This window comes from Suncus etruscus, chromosome 6, assembly GCF_024139225.1.
Source record: "Suncus etruscus isolate mSunEtr1 chromosome 6, mSunEtr1.pri.cur, whole genome shotgun sequence".
NCBI lineage: Eukaryota > Metazoa > Chordata > Mammalia > Eulipotyphla > Soricidae > Suncus > Suncus etruscus.
This window is the reverse complement of record NC_064853.1, coordinates 136,210,173-136,224,323: the sequence shown is the minus strand read 5'-3', so window position 1 is coordinate 136,224,323 and position 14,151 is coordinate 136,210,173. Positions and strand designations below refer to the sequence as shown.

The following is a 14,151-nucleotide window of genomic DNA, read 5'->3' as shown; positions in this document are numbered from 1 at the left end:
AACAAACAAACAAACAAAAAGTGAGATAACTTAAAGGAATGAAGCAATTGAGTTTCATATATGAGATCTTGAGTTTGATCCCCAACACTGCAGGCATGGTTTCCTAGCTAAGCATAATCTCATGGCAGACCTCACCATTGCCAGACCACATCACAAAACTGGTAGCCCAGGTTAAGTCCAAAGCACCACCTGAAGGTCCCTATTCAAATTAACAGTATTGTAAATCACAGTACCTCAATTTTAAAAAGTTAAATTACCTCCCAAAATCATAACTGATGGCTATGTCACTTGGTAAACCACCATAAAGTGGTCTTGGCACTAACCATCCACTGCTAACACCAGGCTGAGAGGCCTGAGACCACGAATGAAAGGGAGCGAAGTTCCCATCTTGGATGCCCTGCCAGGACCCCAGGCCTGTAAGTGAGGCCTTCCCAGGCCCTTCAAGCTAGCTCAGTCCTCTAATCACTACGATGAGGGCCCAAGTCAAGTCGGGCTTAACATGCTGACTTACACAAGGACATAAAAATGGCTCTTTTTCAAGCTATTCCATTTAGGGTTGTTACACAACTATGCAACCACAGATAATCTCACTAACGCAATTCTCCATCCCAAAACGCAAATGCCCATGCAGAGTGAAATGTAATCCAAACGTGGTAAACAGCTTCTCCCCTCTCTTCCCAGTTGTTAGGAAAGGATGAATTCAGTCTTTATCAAGGAAAACCTGAAAATGTCACAGTCACAATACAGTTCATATACCCTGCTTCACTCTACCTGCACTATCATCCTTGCTCCTTTTACATCTAATAAGTCTGCCCCTGGCTATGACGGCACATGCTTGCTATGTGGATTCCATAAATGTCTCTATTTTCCATAAGACACTTATTTACATGTCTCTGTTTCATATGTCTATTTCCATAAGTGTCTCCCCCACTAGAAATTACCCCTTGGTATAAATGTTCCTTTCCTTGAGTGGTAACCCCTAGTGGACAAGACACAGCACCTGTTCAGAGTCCTGCATTGTTTCAACTTTATCATAACCAAACTCTTACTTTACTACAATAGTTTTCATGGGAAGTTTACTTTAAAATATAAACTTTGTGGGGGCTCATTCTTCTTCCACTGAGCTGCACTCCATCTTAGGAGCAGAAAGCTTGGGTAGTTTGAGTTCCTTGCTTGAGCACTGGATTTCCTGAATCCATTCTGGTTGGTTTGTTTGTTTGTTTGTTTTTGGGGGGGTCACACCCAGAGGTGCTCACAGGCTACTCCTGGCTCTGTGCTCAGAAATCGCTCCTGGCAGGCATGGCGGGGGGTGTGGGGGAGGGGGGAACCATATGGGAATCTGGGATTCGAACATGCAAGGCAAATTCCCTACTGCTGTGCTATCTCTCCGGCCTCATGAACCCGTTTTCGTACCTCTTCACTGTGTGAATTATTTCCTGCAGATCTCTACAACTGGAACTGTTCCCCCTGGCCTAACCGGACAGGGGGATGGGAACTGCCTTTGCCTTTCCTGTCTGGGAGTTTGGTGGGAATCAAACCTCAACCAATCTCCTAGAGAACGCGAATCTTCACCATGCATCTCACCCTACACCCCTAGTGAGCACCACTGCTCCAGTGTGTGACCCCTAGAGGTCACACAGTAGGTAGAGGGCTTTTTTTTTTTTTTTTCCACACAGCTGACCTGGCTTCAATCCCTGGCCCCACCTATAGTGCTCTGAGCCTGCCAGGAGTGATCCAGGAGTAAGCTCTGAGAAAAGCTGGATGTAACCCCAAACAAAACTAAAAAAAGAACATGACCCCCGGTGAGCACATATGTAGATACCTCAGCTAAAGAGGGGCAGGACCCGGAAACAACGTCTCTGCTGCTTGATGTGGGTCCTTGGGGAACACCACAACCAAATGTGTGTGAGATCCCCGGTCATCGCGGCCACCTCCACAGGGTATAGTGAAGGATGAAACAAAAACAAAAACAAATATAAATAAATAATAAACTTTGTTTTTTGGACCACACCTGGAGGTGTTCAGGAATAATGCCTGGGAGGGCTCAGGGTTCACGGGTATCAGGGACAAAATTCTAGTCAGCCACATGCAAGACATCTTAACCATTGTACTGCCTCTCTTGCCTGAGGTTTCCTTAACATGGACAACATCCACCTATATAATGGAAAAACAATCCCTCGTAAGGACATTAGATCCAACTTTAAGTTAATGACAGAACTGAAGTAGTCAAAATATGGTGTTACTGGATAGGAAAATGTCAGACCAATGGAACAGATTAGAGACTCCTATCTGTGACAAAGGAGCTGAGGACATGGAGTGGAGTTTTAAAAGCCTCTTTAGCAAGTGGTGCTAGAAAACCTTGATAGCCACATTAAAAATAAAGATTAATTTCATATTTCACAACATATAAAGATGTTCATTCAAAGTGTCTAAAAGCCTTGAGGTTAGGCCAAAACCCATAAAATACACTGAGGAAAGCCAAAGAGATAGTACAGCAAGTAGAATGTTTGCTTTGCACACTGCTGACCCACATTCAATCTTCAGCACCACATTTGGGCCCTTGAGCCCCACCAGGAGTGATCCCTGAGCACAGAGCCAGGATTGGGAACTATGGATAAAATTCTCCAGGATATAGACCTCAGAGTTTCTGTATCTTATTTCAGAAAGCCAACAATCTCAGGAGGAGAGGGTGGGCCAGGCCCCCACCCTACAAAAGCCAAGCTTTCTGCCTCTGTCATCCAGAATCACCATTTTCCCATTAGCCCTGTATCATCACTGACCCTCTGTGATTCACTGTGGGGACAACCATTCTGACCACAGTTTAGGTATGCCAATTTTATTACCAGGGCTTTTTGGAGCAAGTGTGGGCCCTCTTCCCCCATATCTTCCTTCTTCCAGAAGACCTGCTAATTGAATACCTGTCCCTAAAAGCCATAGTATCAGTAATAGTGCTTGGAATTTTGGACAACTTCACTTGTTAAAGAACACCCCACTTTAGTTAATAGAACAGGCAGCTAACAACAAGAGCTTACTAAATGTTCTGCCATTATATTAATGACTTTTTGGAGGTACAATAATTTTCGCAAATATGCTTGCTATTCTTTTTCTTCTTTCTTTTCTTCTCTTATTTTTTTTCTATATTTTTCAATAACGCTGTTTTCACTTATACTAAAAAATGTGTATGATGGGGCCGGTGAGGTGGCGCTAGAGGTAAGGTGTCTGCCTTGCAAGTGCAAGCCAAGGAAGGACCGCGGTTTGATCCCCCGGCGTCCCATATGGTCCCCCCAAGCCAGGGGCGATTTCTGAGCGCTTAGCCAGGAGTAACTCCTGAGCATCAAATGGGTGTGGCCCCAAAAAATGTGTATGATTATCATTTATGTCAACTATGTGATGCATTTTATTTAAGTAAAAATGAATAAATAAATTTAAATAAATAAAGATGACTTTATTTCATAGGCAAATGTAAAAAAGAATTCATGTGACAACTACATTAAATTAAATTAAAAGGTTTTCTAGATGACAAAAGAAATTCAGGCTAAAATAAAAAGATGTCCTACTGTCTGGGAGAAAATTTCTGCACCTAAGATAAAGGTTAATATCTCAACTGTATAACGAACTCATAAAGCTCAGCAACATAAAAACTAATAATCCCATTTTTAAAATGGGCCAAAGAGATGAATGGACACTTTCATTAAGAGAGCATATGGACTGCCAATAGGTATATGAAAGTGTTGCTCACTTGTGATCTGAGAAATGAAAACAAAAATAAATTAAATAGCATCTCATCCAGTAAGAGTGGCATATATAAAAAAAACTGAAAATAATCAGTATTAGAGGATATGCAATGAAAATGGAAACATCATTCACTGTTGGCGAGAATATCCTATGACTCTCTAGGTAGATTCCTCAGTTTTATAAGACTGGTGTTCCCATATGATCCAGCAATTCTACTCCTCAGTATCTTACCCTACCATCCTCACCAAATTTTAAAAACTGATTTAAAAAATAAGGTACACCTATTTATAGCAGTTATGGGTATAATCCTTGGTAGAATATGGAAACAACCCAAATGTCAAACAATGGGGCCAGAGAGATAGCAACGCAGTAGGGCATTTCGCTTGCAAGTGGCCAACTCAGGACCAATGGTGATTCGAATCCCAGCATCCCATATAGTCAGTCCCCTGTGCCTGCCAGGAGCAATTTCTGAGCCCAGAGCCAGGAATAACCCCTGAGTGCTGCCAGGTGTGGATCAAAAACAAACAAACAAAACCAATGTCAAATAACAACAGGTGAATGGATAAAATTTCTGAAACAGATACACCATGTAACAGTATGCAGCTATAAAATTAGGGATGTTTACTACAACATTGGATAGAACTGGAAGGTATCAGGTTCAGGGAAGTAAGTCATCGGAAGAAGGAAAAATCCTAGGTAATCTTACTCCTTTAATACAGAACAAGAAGACAAGGGAACTAGAGCTATCAAATGATGGCAAACCATGCTCACTTCGGCAGCACATATACTAAAATTGGAACATACAGAGAAGATTAGCATGGCCCCTGCGCAAGGATGACATGCAAATTCATGAAGCATTCCATATTTTTATAAAGAATTTGTCTACCAAAAAATGATGGCAAACCTTTGCCCTGAGTTACATTACTGAGAATTACCATAAATAGGTATAAAGAGAAATAATGTAGTGAACTGGCAATGCACAAGGGCATTGAGTGAGAATCTTGGACACTATAATAATTTTTACAGATTTTGTTAAGAGGAATGGGAAGTGGGAGGAAACCTCTGGAAGAGGATACTAACACTGATGGTAAAATTGAAGTTGAATATTGTAAGCCTGGAGAGCTATATTGTAAATCACAGTGCCTAAATTTAGAAACAAATTTTTTTGAAAAATGCAAAGTGGAATATTCTCCAGTAACTGATAGGAGTTAGAACGTGACTTTAAGAACTTTTTGCATTATGACTCTATAGTGTTTGGATGTTTGTGGTAAGAGAAAAAAATTTCTAAAAAGTTTATAGGGGGCAATTCTATTCTGTCAGGTACACTGAGATGTCTTGATTGAATAGAAAATTATTTCATGACACATTGAATTTTTTTAATTTTTTAAACGTCATTTATTGATTGATTGATTGGTTGGTTGGTTGTTGGACCACATCCAGCGATGCTCAGCGGTTACTCCTGGCTCTGCACTCAGAACTCACCCCTGGCAGGCTGGAGGATCATAGGGGATTGAGGAATCAAATAGGGTCCCTCCAGGTTGACTGCATTTAAGGCAAACCCCCACCACTGTGCAATCTCTCCGGCCCCACACGTTGATTTTTTTTTTTGGTTATACAGATATAAAAGCAAGAAAGAACATTGACTGTTTAACTTATTCCTTATCCACAAGCAGTAAACTACTGAGGAATAACCACTATAGAATTGTAAAATGGTGATCAAATGCAGTAAAATGTGAATTCCCTCACTGAAATGCAATGCCTATTTGGACAAAGTAGGTTATTTTTCAATTGTCAAATAAACAATTCCTTTATTGTGAGCAACCAACAGGCAGCTGTGACTCCACAGTATAATCAAAGCTGTCTCACACGTAACATATAGGGCCCTGAGATAGGAAAGATAGCAAAGCAGGTAAGGTGCTTGCTATGCACATACTTAACCAGCACCCCATATGGTCCCCCAAAGTCCCACCAGGGTGATTCCTGCATGGAGAACCAGGAGTAACCCTTGAGCATCACCAGGTATGACCCAAAAACTAAAACTAAAAATTTTAATAGAACTTCCGACCCACCATGTGAACATTTCTCAATGAGATTTGGGAGCAGAGAGTAGTTAAGTATCGATATTTAATTGTGAGTCGAAGTTCTTATCCATATTAGAGTCTCCGGGGTAAGGAATCTCAAAGTCCCTGATTGCCACTTGCTGACCAGCAGCTACCAAACTGCAGGACTTATTTTCCCACCATCACTTTGAAGTCAAGGGGTCATTTCAAGGGCTCCAGAACCAGCGTCTGAGGAAGAACCTACATCCTAAGCAGGTCTTACTTCTTAGGCAGTACTCCCTGTTCCTTCAAGAACCGCCTAATTATTTTCCTATGAGAAATTTTTACAAAATTCTGTAGATGTCAAGAAGGGGGTAGTGAGAATGGGAGAAAGTGTATTCGGTGCTCCTGGCAGCCAATTAAGGAGGCACACAGCCAGTACCCATGGAAACTGTAGAGCCTTGGACGGAAGGAGAATGGTTGTGACATTAAACCCCAGGAGAAGGCTGCTGTGCTTCTTCTGAGGACCCTGAGGACCTGAAGGGAACTCTGTCCTGTGCTTCTCTGCCTTTCCTGAATTCTTGAAACTGTCCTCAAGCCCTGGGAAGTGAAGTCCCAAAAAACTGCATTCTGAAGCTGCCCAGTTAGGGAGTGAGTGAATAAGAACTGGCTGGTTGTGGGGGTTGCCAGGCAGAGTGCTGAATGCTCTACCTGCATAGACTCCACCATGCTGTGCTTCTTCTGAGGAGCCTGAGGACCTGAAGTAAACTCTGTCCTGTGCCTCTCTGTCTTTCCTGAATTCTTGAAGCTCTCCTCAGAGTCCAGGGAAGCAAACCCCCAAAAACTGTCACCTAGAGACCCTAGAAGAGCGGGTTGCGGCCGCACACTTTTTCTCACCAATAAACCCCACCACAACATGCAGAAAAAAATCACAGTACAAGCTTGACAATGGGGAAACCTCACAGGCAAACACCATGCAGAGAATGGAGACAATAGCTCGGATGACCCAAAAAATTCCAACCATCTGATTAATCTCTCAGATAAGGAGCTTAGAATAGAAATATGGAAGATGTTTGTAGAACTCAAAGAAAGCATAGATCGATTTGAACATAACACAAAGACAGAAATCAGAAAACTCCAAACTGAAATAACAGATCTGAAAATCATGGTAGCTCAAGTGAAGAACTCAGTGGATAGCCTCTCCAACAGGTTAAACAGCAGCTGAGGACAAAATCAACGTGCTGGAAGATGAGATGCAGAAAAACTCAACAGAGCAGAAGAAATTGGAAAAGAACCTTAAGGCAAGCGATCAGGCAATGGAAACAGTATGAAATGTGAACAGATGAAAATAGAAGTCTTTGATAAACTCAACAGAAACAACATGAGAATCATTGGAGTCCCAGAGACCCAGGTAGGAGATCCCCAGGAAAAATCAACTGTCAAAGACATCATCAAAGAGATACTCCCAGAGTTAAACACTACATGCAATCAAATCCTGCATGCCCGAAGAGTACCAGCTAAAAGAGACCCAAAGAAAAACACTCCAAGACACATCCATGTTACAATGACAAATCCCACAGATAGAGATAAAATACTGAAAGCAACAAGATCAAAAAGGGAAATTACATTCAAGGAGCATCCTTAAGACTCACAGCAGACATGTCACAAGAAACGCTCAAGGCCAGAAGACAGTGGTGGGATATTGTGACAAGACTGAATGAAATGGAACCTCACCAAGAATACTGCCACCAGCCCGACTCACGTTCAGATTTGAAGGAAGGATACATTGCTTCATGAATAAGCAAATGATCAGAAACTTCACAGATGAAAAACCAGCCTTAAAGGAAAAACTGACAGGTCTACTCTAAGACAAGAGAGACCAACAAACACAGCAAACTTATCTACAAAGATGATATAAAATCCTATGACAAACATCTCCCTCAGTGTCAATGAACTAAATTCACCAATTAAAAGACACAGAGTGGCAAAATGGGTCAAAAAGATGAATCCAACCTTCTGCTGCCTACAAGAAACACACCTGAATAATCAGAACAAACATAGACTCAAAATCAAAGGCTGGAGGAAAATCATCCAAGCAAACAGCACCCTTAAAAAAGCTGGGGCGGCCATATTAATATCTGATGACACCAACTTTATACTCAAAAAAGTTGTAAGGGACAAAGATGGACACTACGTACTAATCAAGGGATATGTGCAACAGCAATAAATCAGACTATTAAACATATATGCACCCAATGAGAGACCAGCAAATTATCTAATACAATTACTGACAAATCTGAAAGAAGACATCAATAACAACACATTAATTGTGGGAGACCTCAACACGGCCCTGTCAACACTTGATAGGTCAACCAGACTGAAACCAACAAAAACATATTAGCCCTGAAAAGACTAATGGACGAAAGAGGACATGTAGATATATATAGGACACTCCACCCCAAAAAACCTGGATACACATTCTTCTCCAATGTACGTGGGTCATTCTCCAGGATAGACCACATGCTGACACATAAAACATACCTTCATAAAATCAAGAGGATAGAAATCTTGCAGGCTAGCTTTGCTGGCCATAAGGCTCTGAAATTAGATATGAACTACAAAGAAATTAAACAGCCAGCTACTGAACAACCAGTGGGTCCGAGATGCAAGTACACATCAGGAAAGAGAAGGGGCATACCTGAATAACTTAATGACACAGCTCATAAAATTAGAAAATGGGGCCCGGAGAGATAGCACAGCGGTGTTTGCCTTGCAAGCAGCCGATCCAGGACCAAAGGTGGTTGGTTCGAATCCCGGTGTCCCATATAGTCCCCCGTGCCTGCCAGGAGCTATTTCTGAGCAGACAGCCAGGAGTAACCCCTGAGCACCGCCGGGTGTGACCCAAAAAACAAAACAAAACAAAAAAAATTAGAAAATGACCAACAAAAGGAACCAAAAATAGGGAGACAGAAGGAAATAACAAAGCTGAAAGCAGAACTCAATGAAGTGGAAAACCAAAAAACAATCCGAAAGATCAACAAAATCAAAAGGTGGTTCTTTGAAAAAATAAACAAGATTGATAGACCATTGGCAAAATTGAGAGAGAGAGAGAGAGAGAGAGAGAGAGAGAGAGAGAGAGAGAGAGAGAGAGAGAGAGAGAGAGAAACCTGATAACCCGTATTGGAAATGAAAAGGGGGAGATCACAACAGATATTGCAGAAATCCAAAGGATAATCAGAGACTACTTTGAGAAACTTTATGCTACTAAACATGAAAACCTAGAAAAATGGATAAATTCTTGGACACTTATAACATTCCACGGTTAAGTAAGGAGGATGTAGCATATATAAACAACCCCATCACTATGGAGGAAATTGAAACTGTAATCAAACGTCTGCCTAAAAAGAAAAGCCCAGGCCCAGATGGATTTACTAATGAATTTTTTCAAACCTTTCAAGAGGAGCTACTGCCAATCCTAGCTGGGCTCTTCCATGAAATTGAAAAACGAGAACACTCCCAACCAACTTTTATGATGCCAACATCACCTTGATACCAAAACCAGACAGAGATGCTGCCAAAAAAAGAAAATTACAGACCAATATCAATGATGAATGTAGATGCAAAGATCTTCAACAAAATCCTGGCAAATAGGATCCAATGCATCACCAAGATCTTTCGGGCCCGGAGAGAGCTATTTCTGAGCAGTCAGCCAGGAGTAACCCTGGTGTGGCCCAAAAACCAAAAAAAAAAAAAAAAAAAAAAAAGGCGATCTTTTACTATGACCAAGTAGGTTTCATCCCAGGAATGCAAGGATGGTTTAACATCCATAAATTTATCAACATAATACATAACATCAACAAAAAGAAAAATAAAATTCACATGATCATGTCAATAGATGCAGAGAAAGCATTTGATAAGGTACAACACCCATTCTTTTTTTTTTTAATTTTTAATTCTTTTTTTTATTAATTTTTTATTTTGAATTATGAGAACAAAAGATGCAAAAAAAGAGGATAAGGTAAAGTTACAGTGGAAGGACAATCACCCATAACATAATTATCAGAAGAAGTCCCCTTGCTGATATCTTAACTTTGAACTTTCAGCCAAAGAAAGATAAGATAAATAAAACAGAATCCATGTGCAATTACTTTGTCCCTCAAGTCCCCAGATTGTAGCACATTATAATATTTCTTAACAGCACACAAGGCAATCTAAAGCCATCAAACTTACGTAACTCCTTAAACATTAGAGGCATAGTATTTTTTTACATTTTCATGTACATGCATATTAGCTTAAGTTAACCTCAAATTTTAAGTGGGTGCGTTTTAAGGATTAGAGTCAAAGGAGCACAGTAAAAACGGTGTTAGAGTGGCAATTGTTGTTTGCATAGGCCCACCAAAATATGAGAGGCATGGAAAGGAATAACCTTGGCCTAAATACAAAGAGATCCTACCCCTGAAGTTTCCTGGCATAAGACCAGCTCTAGGCTTCAGGCAAGTTATCCTTCGAACCAAGACATTGTCCGTAGCGCCAACACACTTATCACACAGTCTCTGTTGTTGGTATCATGTTTCTGTATTAAAGATTCTGGAATCTGCATATCCTACATTGAAGTCATGATGTGGAGTGCCTTTTCGTTTCACCTCACCATGAAAGGGCAATGGAGGAAGCCCTGTCCTGTAAGCAGGTTGTTGTTATTAAGTCTTCTCAGTGTTAAGGGAAGTCTCTTTTGAGCAGGACGATGTCTGAGCAGTGGTAGGGTCTTCCGTGGTAGAGGATGATGATATAGACAAACCTCACCATTAAGGGGCAATACAGCAAGCCCTGTCCAGTAAGCAGGTCATTGTTCTTGTTGTCTTCTCGGTGTTAAGGGAAGTCTCTTTTGAGTAGATCGATGTCAGAGCAGCTGTAGGGTCTACCCTGGTACAGGAATGCCTCCGGGTGATGTTATATACAACCTTGGATGTTTTGTAAATGTCTTCTGTAGATCAAGGGGTAAATGGAGAATGCCCATAATTCTGAGGCCTGTGCCAGGTCTTTATGTCAATGTTCAGGGTGTAAGGTCTCATTGCACTACAAGATTTGTGTGTTCCCATTTCTATTAGATAAGAACTTATTAGTATGTATAGTATTTTCCCATTTTAGTGTGCCTATGCAAACAAGAAATAAAGCCACATGGTGCTATCAGATATATGGGGGCGTAAGAACATTTCCAACAAGACACATGACTTGATTCAAACATAAGTATTAAACTGAGGGATTCTTTCACACCAAAATCCATATTGAGGAGTTCACAAAGAGAAGATAAAAACCATGGGGGGGGGGGGGGGAATCATCACTGTATAATAAAGTATTCAGCAAAAGTTTATAGCCATCAAAGAAAACACCCATAAAATGTTAAAAAGATATGTGTCTTTTTTATGCCTTTTAAAATAGTTGGGTGGGTGTTAACTCCAGGGAACCACTTTGGTCTGTGACTTAGGACTCAACAGTACTTAAGGTAGAAAGGGTAAATGAGGAGTAATGATGATAAGAGTTAAAGAAGTTAAAGAGAAATATGAACTTATGAAGGGGTATGCAAAAGAGCAGAGTACAAAGTGGACATTCTGCATACATAAAAACATAATTCAATGATAGTGAGTACTATTAATGTTTCCTGTGAGAGTACTAATAATGTTTCTTGTGCGCGAGGGGACGATAGCCCCCGAGCGATTTTGAAAATGTAGACTGGGCAGAGATTACCAGTGACTTCAAGAAACTGGGAGGCCAGAAGTTCAGAGCCCCACCCAGACCCTCCCTAAGGAGCTGCATGGATAATGGGGGAAGGCCTAGGGTACACCTTCAAGCTCCACCAAGGGACCCAACTCACCGGCTTGCCCAGGCATGTGGCTTGGGGAAGCCCTGGAGATCTGGAGCAAGGTGGTAGAGGGGTGCTGGGGTTATCCAAGTCCCGCACCCCCACTAGGCCTGGTCAAGCAGGCCTCCGGCATGGCGGGGGCCTGCCAAACCTCCTCCTGCTAGACTCCCGGCTCCCAGGAAGGAGAGATCCTTCAAGAAGCCGGGAGGCCAGAAGTTCAGAGCCCCACCCAGACCCTCCCTAAGGAGCTGCATGGATAATGGGGGAAGACCTAGGGTACCTTCAAGCTCCACCAAGGGACCCAACTCACCAGCTTGCCCAGGCATGTGGCCTGGGGAAGCCCTGGAGATCTGGAGCAAGGCGGTAGAGGGGTGCTGGGGTTACCCAAGTCCCGCACCCCCACTAGGCCTGGTCAAGCAGGCCTCCGGCATGACGGGGGCCTGCCAAACCTCCTCCTTCTAGACTCCCGGCTCCCAAGAAGGAGAGATCCTTCAAGAAGCCCCAACACCCATTCTTGATCAAAACTCTCAGCAAAATGGGAATGAAAGGAGCCTTTCTCAATCTAGTTGAAGCCATCTACCACAAGCCAATGGCAAATATTATCTTCAATGGAGAAAAACTAAAAGCCTTTCCTCTAAATTCTGGTACAAGACGAGGCTGTCCGCTCTCACCACTCCTCTTCAACATAGTACTGGAAGTACTTGCTATAGCAATCAGGCAAGAAAAAGATAACAAGGGAATCCAGATAGGAAAGGAAGAAGTCAAGCTCTCACTGTTTGCAGATGACATAATACTCTACTTAGAAAACCCTAAAGACTCTACCAAAAAGCTTCTAGAAACAATAGATTCATATAGCAAGGTGGCAGGCTACAAAATTAACACACAGAAATCAATGGCCTTTTTATACACCAATAATGATAGGGAAGAGATTCACACTAGTGCCATGCAAACTCAAATATCTTGGAATCAACTTGACCGAAGACGTGAAGGACCTATACAAAGAAAACTACAAAGTCCAGCTCCAAGAAATAAGAGAAGACACACGGAAATGGACATACCCTGCTCATGGTTTGGAAGGATTAACATCATTAAAATGGCAATACTCCCCAAAGCATTATACAAATTTAATGCGATCCCCTTAAAAATACATGTGACATTCTTCAAAGAAGTGGATCAAACACTTAGGAAGTTCATCTGGAACAATAAACACCCTCGAATAGCTAAAGCACTCCTAGGGAAAAGGAATATGGGAGGCATTACTTTCCCCAACTTCAAACTGTACTACAAAGCAATAGTTATCAAAGCAGCATGGTATTGGAATAAAAACAGACCCTCAGATCAGTGAAATAGGCTTGAGTTCTCAGAGAATGTTCCCTAGACATACAAGCACCTAATTTTTGACAAAGGAGTAAGAAATCCTAAGTGGAGCAGGAAAAACCTCTTCAACAAGTGGTGCTGGCAGAACTGGTTAGCCACTTGCAAAAAAGCAAACATAGACCCCCAGTTAACATCATGTATGAAGCTAAAATCCAAATAGATTAAAGACCTTGATATCAGATCTGATACCATACAGTATATAGAACAACACGTAGGTAAAACACTCCATGGCATTGAGACTAAAGGCATCTTCAGGTAGGAAACTGTACTTTTCAAACAAGTGGAAACAGAGATAAACAGATGGGAATACATTAAGCTGAGAAGTTTCTTCACCTCAAAAAAAAAAAAATAGTGCCCAGAATACAAGAGCCACCCACCGTGTGGAAGAAATTGTTCACCCAATACCCATCAGATAAGGGGCTAATATCCAAAATATACAGGGCACTGACAGAACTTTACAAGAAAAAAACATCTAATCCCATCAAAAAATGGAGAGAAGAAATGAGCAGACACTTTGATAAAAAAGAAATTCAAATGGCCATAAAGTACATGAAAAAATGCTCCTCATCACTAATCATCAGGGAGATGCAAATCAAAACAACGATCAAATACCATCTCACACCACAGAGATTGGCACACATCACAAAGAATAAGAACAATCAGTGCTGGCGGGGATGTGGAGAGAAAGGAACTCTTATCCACTGCTGGTGGGAATGCCGTCTAGTCCAACCTCTGTGGAAAGCGATATGGAGATTTCTCCAAAAATTGGAAATTGAGCTTCCATTCAACCCAGCTATTCCACTCCTAGGGATGTACCCAAGGAACACAAGAATACAATACAAAAACCCCTTCCTCACACTTATATGTATTGCAGCACTATTCACAATAGCCAGACTCTGGAAACAACCAAGATGCCGTTCATCTGATGAATGTCTAAAGAAACTGTGGTACATATACACAATGGATAATTATGCAGCCGTCAGGAGAGATGAAGTCATGAAATTTTCCTATACATGTATGTACATGGAATCTATCATGCTGAGTGAAATAAGTCAGAGAGAGAGAGAGATGCAGAATAGTCTCACTCATCTATGGGTTTTAAGAAAAATAAAAGTCATTTTTGCAACAATCCTCAGAGACAAT

General features: G+C 41.5%; 1 protein-coding gene and 1 non-coding gene across 2 annotated transcripts in view; one reads left to right on the top strand and one right to left on the bottom strand.

Moving 5' to 3' along the window:
* Nucleotides 1–14,151, bottom strand: part of EPB41L4A (erythrocyte membrane protein band 4.1 like 4A) — a 294,094-nt gene that overhangs the window by 214,700 nt on the left and 65,243 nt on the right. The gene's annotated exons all lie outside the window — the stretch shown is intronic.
* Nucleotides 4,499–4,604, top strand: LOC126013044 (U6 spliceosomal RNA). Its single transcript, XR_007497380.1, has one exon. It is a non-coding gene; the product is annotated as a U6 spliceosomal RNA (small nuclear RNA).